Consider the following 10,096-nt stretch of genomic DNA (forward strand, 5'->3'; position numbering starts at 1 on the left):
TTTTTTATGCGTATGGGTGCCGCGCACCATATGCGTACGGAATGACAAGAAATAACAAAGTGTGGTAGGAAACTATTTGTTTGCGACCTGATACATGCTGAGAAATCCAACTGCATCACTTGAGGGGAGTAGGGGAGTTGAGAGGTTGATAAAAAGAGTAACTTATCAAATTTGGCATGCTACAAAAGAGAAATTGCAGGCAGAGACTATTATCCTTTAACTAGTAATTTGCTGAACAGGTTAGCTAAAATAAAAAGAATTCCTGCAGCATATCGTGTACGCGTCAGAGCAGTTTTGTTTTGTGCTGATATGCTTCAGGTCGCATGACGATTATTAAAAAGCGAGTGGAAGTCCCTGGATTAATATCGACCACTTGAATTTCTTTAAGCAACGAAATATTAGTACACGGTTCTTTCTGCGTTTAATCTCCATCGAATAAAGCCACCACGGTCGGAATTAACGCAGCACGTACTGGGTTCGGCATCCGAACACCAAAGCGGCAGAGTGACCGGTGCTTTTGAAATGCTTTTTCCAGACGTTCACAGGTAAAAGACGTCAGACGTTTTTAGGACGTCTTCAAAGAAAGACGTTTTTCCAATCCTGTCAACCTCCTCTCCGGGAACTTGAAATGTATCGTTGCGAATCCGGCGCTGTTACGAAGCAAAGAGGCAAGCGCTCAGAGCTCTTGGTGCCGCTTGAAAGGTGCACCGTGTTAGCATGCATGCTGTCGCAATTTATGCGCATGCTCAGCGCCACACAACACATCATCTGGCCCTGACGAGTGGCATGGTTTCTCGGGCGAAATGCAACCTTGATGCGCGTACGGTTGAGCCTACGTCTCTTATTGAGGCAAATGTGCGTGTGTTACGCAGGATTCGTTATGTGGTACGCGTAACCGAGGCGGTGAAACGGAATGCCTTGAGTAATCCCAGTCGCCGAATCATGAACGATGGAAATGGCGGTGTGCATGAGGCCTGAAAGCCCAATGAAAAACTTGAAATCCTTATAGCAGACATTGCAAGGGACATACCGAAGTGACTGTATATGCCTGTTCCGTACTGTTCGGATGATGTGACCACTGTGTTTGCAGCGCGAGGAGAGGAAGACAAAGTACAAGTGCGGCGAGAGACGAAGTAAAGTGCTGAAATAAAGTATTCGCCGGTGCTTTGGGGAGAGAAGAAGAAGAGTCTATCTGGCCCAAGGTTGGGTTCCTAGTAACCATCGCCGGGTTATACAGGCGTAGGAGCTAGCCCACAGGAGTGGACATCCACGTCTCCGCACCGAACCTAATTCAAGCCACATCTCCGCAGATTCGTCCATCAAAACACCTGATCCGGCGATGCGAACCGACAGGCTAATCGTAATCATTTCCCCGGATCCTATATCGGATATACCGAGCCTGGGCCGGGACCATCATTCTTCCTCGATCAAACCATGTCTTCGTTATTTTAGAGCTGTCAGTATATCCAAATGGGCATTGAAGCTCCCTTCGACGTCCTGTGGCCGTTTAAGACGTCCAATGAGATTTTAATACCCAATGGATATTTCAAGATTTTGGCCAAACATGAACAACTAGCTAGCTACATCAATTAGCGCGGGTACAGCGGATAGATCGAAATCTATTGCTTTTTTGGCGGTGTTTGTCGGAAAGCCCAACGTTGGAAGTGAACAAGTCGTGCCCGACGGGAAACTTCGAATGTGGAGGATTATTTGAAAGATGGACTTGGGTCATAGTTTGGTATGTATCAGATCGTGAATGACCGAGTGCAATATGTATTGAGCCATAACCTCACATCTTCACATCTATTATTAGAAATTTTCTCAGAGCAGAAGCACGTCTCTTCAGCCGAGTACCCCTCATACCGTTTCTTTTCTAACATTAAAACTCTCTAACCGGCCTCCTTTTTCCAGGTTAACTTGCCCGCGATTTCTTCTCGGTGAGGAAATACAATTACAATTCACTTATATACGCAGCCCTGCATATTAAAAAAAAAAAAAAAGTTTTCCTTGTGACAGTATGGCTGCTTCCAGACAGGCGTTGTGCTTTTATTCCCTCGTTAAAGGTGTCCCTGAATTCGCCCCTCTACATCCGTCAATGTGGCCAAGCCGTTTCAAGACTCTCATAGTTTTGATCGTCACTGCTGGCCCAAGACCTTTGAACAGCAAGCTAGTGATAAGGGTATATCTGCACCATGTTGCATTAGATGTATCAAAAGCAGATGTTAAAATGCTTCGTGCCCTTCAGGGGCGGAGCATGCAAGTGCCGTGATACGCTCACATAATGAGGCGAACTGAGAGAGAAATGGATCTCGCGTGACTGGTCGTGCCGCGGTCGCGAGAAACTTCCAAAATAGATCAGCCTAGAATAACCGCTGCTCCGAAGTCTTCAACGCATTAAGGCGCGCTTTAAAGCGAACATTTCAGTGCCTCAATGTTCGTTCGGTAAGTCTATAAAGAGGATTAGGTATAAATTAACATTTCAGGACAGTTTGTCGTCTTAATGCAAGCTGGAGAACTGATGTTTGCGTACGCCTGTCTGGTGACATCTGATCTCGAAGTGTGCACCATGCACATACTAGGGATGAGCAGTCAGACTAACCACGGCGGGCCATGAAAGCATTGAGATCATGTGGGGGACGCGCGGAAGAAGCGTCATGGCCGGCAGAAGCAGGGCAACAAGATTCCATGCATGCTACGACGTCGGTTGGCCGGCAGCTCGAAGCTGCGAGGGGCCTCTATACAACGCGCCACTCTCGCTAGTCGGACATTCCAGACGTCCCCCGCGGCTGGCCGGAGCGCGGGTCTCTACGGGCTACACCCAAATACCGAAGATACACTCTATATCATGTTCCCTGCTTCCGTGCCCGCCCTTCACGCTCATTTCGCTTAGAAAATAAGTCAGCTTTTAACCTCAGTTATGATTTTTTCTGGCTCGCACCAGCACCTTGCTCGCTACAAACTGGTGACCCGTACACATCGAGCAGTCACGCCCGATCACGAACAGCTGACCACGCTGAGCTCGCCTTCCATCAGGCGCACATCAAACAACACAGGCAGGGGCGATGTCTTCACGTTTAGTGTTGTATTGGATCGGTGGGCTCGTCTGGTCAGCGTCTCGGGTTGGTCGGGTCCTTCGGTCAGGTTTTTCATGTGCTGTGTTTCATGTGATGTTTTCTCGAGTGTTCGTGGCGTCTCGGGTCGGTGGGATCTTAAAGTTGGGCTACAATCGTCTTTCTTCGTGTCTTGTGGTCAGGGCGGGGACAGGGCGGGGGGTGGAGAACGGCGATGTCGCGTCGGGTCCGGCTGGCTGGGGAACCGCCAGGTGATCCGTCGTCCCAGGAACCCGCTGTCGACGGCGCCAGAAGACACAGGGCGCCGAAGCTCCGGGCAAGGATGATGAGCGATGATGACGTACTCCGCACCTCTATCCAAAATGTTACGGGGCGGCAAGGCGATGAAGAAAGGAGACAGAACGTGACATAATGGATTCATTGATTGATTGATTAAAACTCTAATTTCCACCGATTTAGGAGATGACATAATGGCGATGGTAGATTACGTTTTTATCAAAGATGGTGGATCTAGCGCGAGCGCACCTAGCGCGAGCGCACCTGCCCACGCCACTGCCCGCTTCTTTTTCATCGCCCGTAACAATATTACCGATTACTACAAGGAGGAGCACAGGCGCTGCCCGGCCCCTTCTAAGGGACCGGATCGCGCGAACGAGCGCTTCCTCATCAAAATCGTCAATAATACCGTACTGTGCCCGGCGGTGCTTAAATATTTCAACGCATCCTTTGATGGTGCGTTCAGTATTGCGAGAACGTGGCCTACACCTTCCACGTGGTCTGGGAGTGCCAATCAAACCCATTCCTAGCAAAAACCAAGAACGAACCAGGGACCTTTAATGTCGGTTTAAATGCTGGTCAAATGTTCCTAACCGGTGCCAACGGATCGCAACAGCCCTCGACGATTGAACGGAAGCAGTCGTCGTGGATTATTCAAGAGAGGCGCCTCATGATCTGTCTGCGTCTCAGAGGTTGCGAAGACGACAGGCCGAGTCCGACCATCAAGTGGACGTAGCTCGCCGAGAAGCTGCCGCACAGAGACGATGAGAGGCGGGTCGAGCGAAATGTGTAGCCGCTTGGTTACTTAGGTTTAGCAGGGTTAGACATATGCCTAATTTTCATATTGATTCACTTTAAGAAACATGTGTTTTAAAAATCGCGGAACGAAAAGGCGGTGTTAAGGCGCTATCGCTTTTACTCTTAAGGCGAAGCCCAGACGGGTGGCGCAGTGGTTACGGCGCTCAACTACTGTGGCCAAGGAGGCGGGATCGAATCCCGGCCTCGGCGGCTGCGTTTCGATGGAGGCGAAACGAAGTGAAGTCCGTGTGCCGTGCGATGTCAGTGCACTTAATGAACCCAAGGTGGTCGAAATTTCTGTAGTCCTCCACTACAACGTCTCTCATAGCCTGAGACGCATTGGGACGTTAAACACCACAAATCAAACCGAACTCAAGGCGAAGCTTGAACATCCCCCGAATTTTTATGCTTTAGGTCCAGCCACAGCACCATGATTGTCAGATTGATTTATTGAACGTCCTTTATTGAATAGGAAGGCTCATGGCCATGGATGGGGGTAAAGGGAAGTAGACAGAAGCTTCATTGTTTTCACAGGTCGTCACTCAAATCATATTGCTCTGACCACGCCACTGAAGAAGCCATACTTGGCAAATATCATTTGTGTGTTAGCATCAGTTCATCAGTTCCTAGAAGGGAGCGGTAGTTCAGGCGGCAGGGTTCGATCTCGGAGCGTCCAGTAGAAAAAGCAGGGCAATCCCAGAGTAGATGAGATATGCCGCCGCGAGTTAGAGTCGTACAGTGGGGGCACGTAATCATTTCCTCTGTATACTGTCGCCAGCGGGCCATAATACGTGGCGTGTAAGCCGCATGGGCGATGAGCTTATTCAAAAAGACTTCTTGGCTTCGGGTGAGATGGGTTTTGCGCGTAAAAGGGGTCTGGTGTGGCTACCTGCATGCGATGCTGACCGAGGCTAAGAAGACTGGTCCATGTATAATGCATAAGGGCAAGAGAAGGGGTGAGTTACCCGCCCAAGGTCGAGTAAGGACGAAGATATATATTGTTTTTCGTGCGGAAATACACAGAATACAATGTATGAAAACGAGACACCTGCAGTTCAGGTAAACAAATCGTTCCCAATTGCAGGCAATCGGGTGAAACTTTTCCGTACTTGCAGGTTTTCGCGATATTTTTCTCATGTCGTCATTTTTTATTTTTTAAATTTCACTATCGTCGATGCTTTTTATAGGATTGTTTCGTGGTGTCCGGGGTTTTGGCACAGGTCAGTAGCAGAAAGGGCGGATAAGCGATCATCGATCTCGGGCTTCTTGTGCTCCGAGACCCTTCTCGGTAAACGGCCAGGGGAACCATTGACCTCACCCGGTGAAGGCATTCTTGACGCTCCAGCTTTCGTGAGATCGAGCTAGCCGCTTCTCTTTCAGTCTCTTTCAGATGGCGACCGCAACCGTCGTTCGGGAATGCCCCCGCGCGTTCGTTTTCTTTTCTTTTTTTTTTTTTCCCCCGAGTCGTCCGTTGATCGTCCGCGAGCGAGGGCAATGCACCCGGGTCCTACTACTCCGAAATGGACTGTTCTCTATGATTACAGTGGTCGCGATGACCGGCCTAAGAGTGTTGGCTCCGGCTTTGACTGTTCGCCTTTGTTCTCAACAGTTCAAGTGGAGATTTCCTGACATCTTCGCGAGCCCGATGGAAATTAATCTCAACAGATGTGCACGCTGGACAGGTTCAAATGGTTCAGGTAGCGTGAAACGTATTTCACACTAAAAAAACCAAACTTATTTTTCATCTGCAACGCACTTAGAACTGATTTATATTGATCGTGTGCAGAAGTAACAGTACAAAACAACAACAGCAAAAAAAAAAAAAAAAAAAGTATTCACTCTTCGTCCATACTTGGGCGTTGAATGCACGCTAATAAAGCGTTCTCTTTTATAGAGCTCCCTCAGTCTGTACGCCCGGAATTTGAGATGAAGGCGCTGCCGAGAACTGCATGTACATCGGTGACATTTCTGATTCTCTGCTCCGTTCACTCAGCGTGCGGTGTGAGCACTGAGCTGGCGTATCTGCCCCTAATGTATGCGTACACATATACGCCAAGCCCGCCGGCGTTAAAGGTTTGCAACACCCAGGCGCCGAGTGCCTACGGCGAATACCTGACCCCTCCGACCCAACACTTAACCTTAACAGTACATCAGCGCGCCTTCCGCGCAGCGTCTGGCGGCGGCGAAAAAGGTTGCGCGAGTTCAAGGCATGCGGCGCGCGCGTCCTTGGCTTGTTGCGCTTTCCTGGAAAGGCACGCCTGACGAATGCTGAGCTACGTATACAAGGCAGTAGCAAAGCTTGTTAGAACATCCTTCTCCCTTTCCCTCTCGCTTCCACCGCAGGAGATGATGCCGAGACAATTGCTTTGCGAGCCCCGCCGGGGTGGTGGCAGTGGTAAGACGCCCGACTACTGTGCTGGTGGAGTACCCGGGTTCAGAGACGAAGCGAAGAGGCGTCCGTGTGCTGTACGATGTCAGCGCACATTAAAGATCCCCAGGTGGTCGAAATTACTCCGTAGCCCTCCACTACGGCTTCCCTTTCTCTCTTTCCACTTTCACTCCCACCTTCCTCCCTTCCCTTACGGCGCGGTTCAGGTGTCCACAGAGAACAAGTGAGACAGTTACCGCGCATTTCCCTTTCTATAAATCAATCAGTAAATCAATCAACTGCTTTGTGAGCGTGTCAGTTTTCTCTTCGGGCCTGCTTCTCTGGCCGTTCCTACGTGATGCTGTATTAAAAACGTTGTTCTTGTTAGCCGAAGCCTCGTCTTTTGCCGGGACTGCTGATGCCTTCCGCGGGACCCCGAGCCGCAAGGCCAACGCCACCCTTCCGAGCCTCATTTAAAACTGCACGTCTAGCAGCCGAAGGTGCAATGGCTGCTTATAACATATGGCGGAAAGGCAAAAGCGAGCACACAAACTCCTTCTTTAAAATATGTGAAATTCCGAAACAATGTCACGCATAAACAGTCTGAAAGGAAAAAAAAAAAAAAGAAAAAAAAAAGAAAAACTAGGGTGTTGAGTCCGCTTAAACTAATTAAGACAATTTTGGCATGGTCTTGATAAAAGGTTTAGCACTGAGAGACTCCCGTAGAGTTTAACGCCTTAATTGCATGGTATTCAATTGGAGGTATACATACGCCGTCGCTATGGATCTCTGTGCCCCGCCGGGGTGGTGCAGTGGTAAGACGCCCGATCACTGTGCCGGAGTACCCGGGTTCGAACCCGACCTCGGCGGCTGCGTTTCGATGGAGGCGAAACGAAGAGGCGTCCGTGTGCTGTGCGATGTCAGCGCACGTTAAAGATCCCAAGGTGGTCGAAACAGCTCCGTAGCCCTCCACTGCGGCTCCCCTATCTTCCTTTCCACTGTCACTCCCACCTTCCTCCCTACCCTTACGGCGCGGTTCAGGTGTCCACAGAGCAAGTGTGACAGATACTGTCTTTCCCTTCCTGTGAACCAATTATTATTATATTATTACTCCATTATGGCGTACCTCACAGCCTGAGTGATTTCGGGACGCTAAATCCCATTAACCAAACTAAATCAAACCTTGTCACAACTAGCCTCTGGAGAGAAAATAACTAGTGCAGAATGCTAAGATAAAAATCTCACAAACGCGTTTTTTATTTAACAGCCTTCTCAATTTGACAAGAAAAAAAAAAAAGCTTTCTGCAAGCATGTTATGCGGTTCGGTTCCCTAACCAAAGCGCAGCCCTTATCAAAGTATATTCGGGTATCCGGATTTCATTAGACTTCTTGCTTCTTGTATGGGCACCATGCAGGGCTGTACCACGCATGCGCATGTCCTTTGCGGAGGAAAGAGGGAGACGTGAGCCAGGCCGTGCCGCGGAGACGCTGCGGATCTGCGTGCGTGGGTCGCATTCGCTGCTCGTTTTTTGTATTTGCGGCATTATATGGTCACAAATTGTAGTCGCTGGGTTCCTCGGTTGTACATATTCTCATTCGCTGATATATAATCTTTTTCACGGCCCCAAATAGGCGTTGCGAAGCGAAGTTCGGATCGCTGCCGTCTAAAGAGCAGTGATAAGTGACCTGGTTGTTGTTGTTGTGGCTGCAGGAAGAAAGAAAAGAAAATGCACGGGCCTGCTACTGGCTCTGTAGCTGAGGCACCTCCGCTGCCTCGTGCGGACAGAAGAGAAAATAGACAAGAAAGAAAAAAGAAGAAGAGGGAGAGAAAGACGTGCGCCGCAACAATTCAGCCGTCGTCCGCCACCACCGAAGCGGTGGCGGGTGCAATGACGGCCTACAACAGATAAAAATCAGTGGCTGGCTAGCCTCCGCCGCAAGCGGCGTTGGCCTACCGTCCCAGCCCCGTAGGGCCAGGAACTGCTCATCAGTGACCTGGCAATCATGTCCGGATTCCCAAAAGAGGACCAACTACTTTCCCTTGCGTTCGCAGTCTTTCTCAACACGTCAAAAAAGCAAACAAACAAACAAAACGAAATCAGGCAACTCATAGGCATCTGCAATATCTGGTGTCAGTTGGCATGCCCGACAGAAGGAATGTGCGTGCACTATAGGACCACCGTGCGCGCCCAAGTGGACCGCGCTCCTGGACGCAGTTGCGTAGCCTTTAACCTGTCCTGTGGTCGACATTTACGTGTGTACGATAGCTTGCATGAGCATCAGTACAATGCAGAGAGTTATCAAGGGGAATGTAGTGTTTTAATTGCGTATTTACTATTTGTCCTTTTCTTGCGCTTAGTTTCGCGAACTCATCTTGTTTACTTTATTTTTGCTTTCTTTCACTATTTTTTCCTCCCTATCAGCTCGTTACTTTTTTTCCTTCCACACCCTTTTCTTCCATGCTCTGCCGCCACATTCCTTCTCCGCCTGGGTAGTTTTCATTGCCCCCCCCCCCCCCCCCCTAGTATTTGCCACAGCAGTATGATAGTGAAAGAAAAACTGACAGAGAACTGCATCGATACAGAATGAAAATATAGAAACAAAAATGCGCAAACTAGAAATATTACTAATTTAGCTCGGGCGGCGGAAAAAAAAAAAGGTTTTAAACGTCTTAGAGCCGTTTTGTATATTCGTCGAATTTAGAAGCTTTGTTTACCCGTAAAGACTGCCGAGTAGAGACTCTGCATTGTGCTTCCGATTACTGCTGCGTAGCCTTGGAAAGTTACTCGTGTCGTGAAGGCACAGGCTCCCGCTTTTCTTTCAGCCTCTGCATAGCTCTGGCGACTTTGGTTATGATTCCGTCTCAAATACTGAAAAAAAAAAAATGCAATGAATCTTGCTGAAAATCACACTAAATTTTTCGAAACGAAAGAATAAATGTACCGACTCTCATTGACAAAAAAAAAAAACAACAAAAAAAAAAAAAACGCCTGTTTCAGATTAATGCCACCCCCCAAACTCGCGAGAGCGGTCGCACACCTTTTGTCAATATTGGAGGGGGGGTCTTAGACCCCCCGAGACACCCTGACTTTAAGCGCTGTTCTTAGGGTGCTCGGATAACGAGCCGGGGAATCGGGTTCGAATCTGGCCGCTGCGGCCGCGTTTCGATGGAGGCGAAACGAAAGGCACGCGCGTACTGTGCGACGTCAGAGCACGTTAAAGAACTCCAGATGGTTGACGTTATGCAGAGACCTCCATCACAGTGTCCCTTATAGCCTAAGTAGCTTTGGGACATTCAACCGAATAAACCAAGCGATTATTTAAATGTAAAAAAGGAACCAAAACTGTTCGCGCTTGCAGAAGCTCAACCCGCCGGATCGACGAGGAAAACATTGCCCCCATGGATGGGGAACATGAACCTTTGTTCATCTAGTACGTCCGCTGCTACAGTCGAAAAGAAAAAAAAAAAGAAATATGAACGACGCGGTGAGGAACGAATAGCGTTGACCCGAAAAACGGGACGTTTCCGATCGGCCAGCACTCTCAATTTCGCCTCAGAAAATGACAAAATAAGTAATACAAC

This window comes from Amblyomma maculatum, chromosome 8, assembly GCF_055883805.1.
Source record: "Amblyomma maculatum isolate TAMU_Amacu chromosome 8, ASM5588380v1, whole genome shotgun sequence".
Classification (NCBI taxonomy): domain Eukaryota; kingdom Metazoa; phylum Arthropoda; class Arachnida; order Ixodida; family Ixodidae; genus Amblyomma; species Amblyomma maculatum.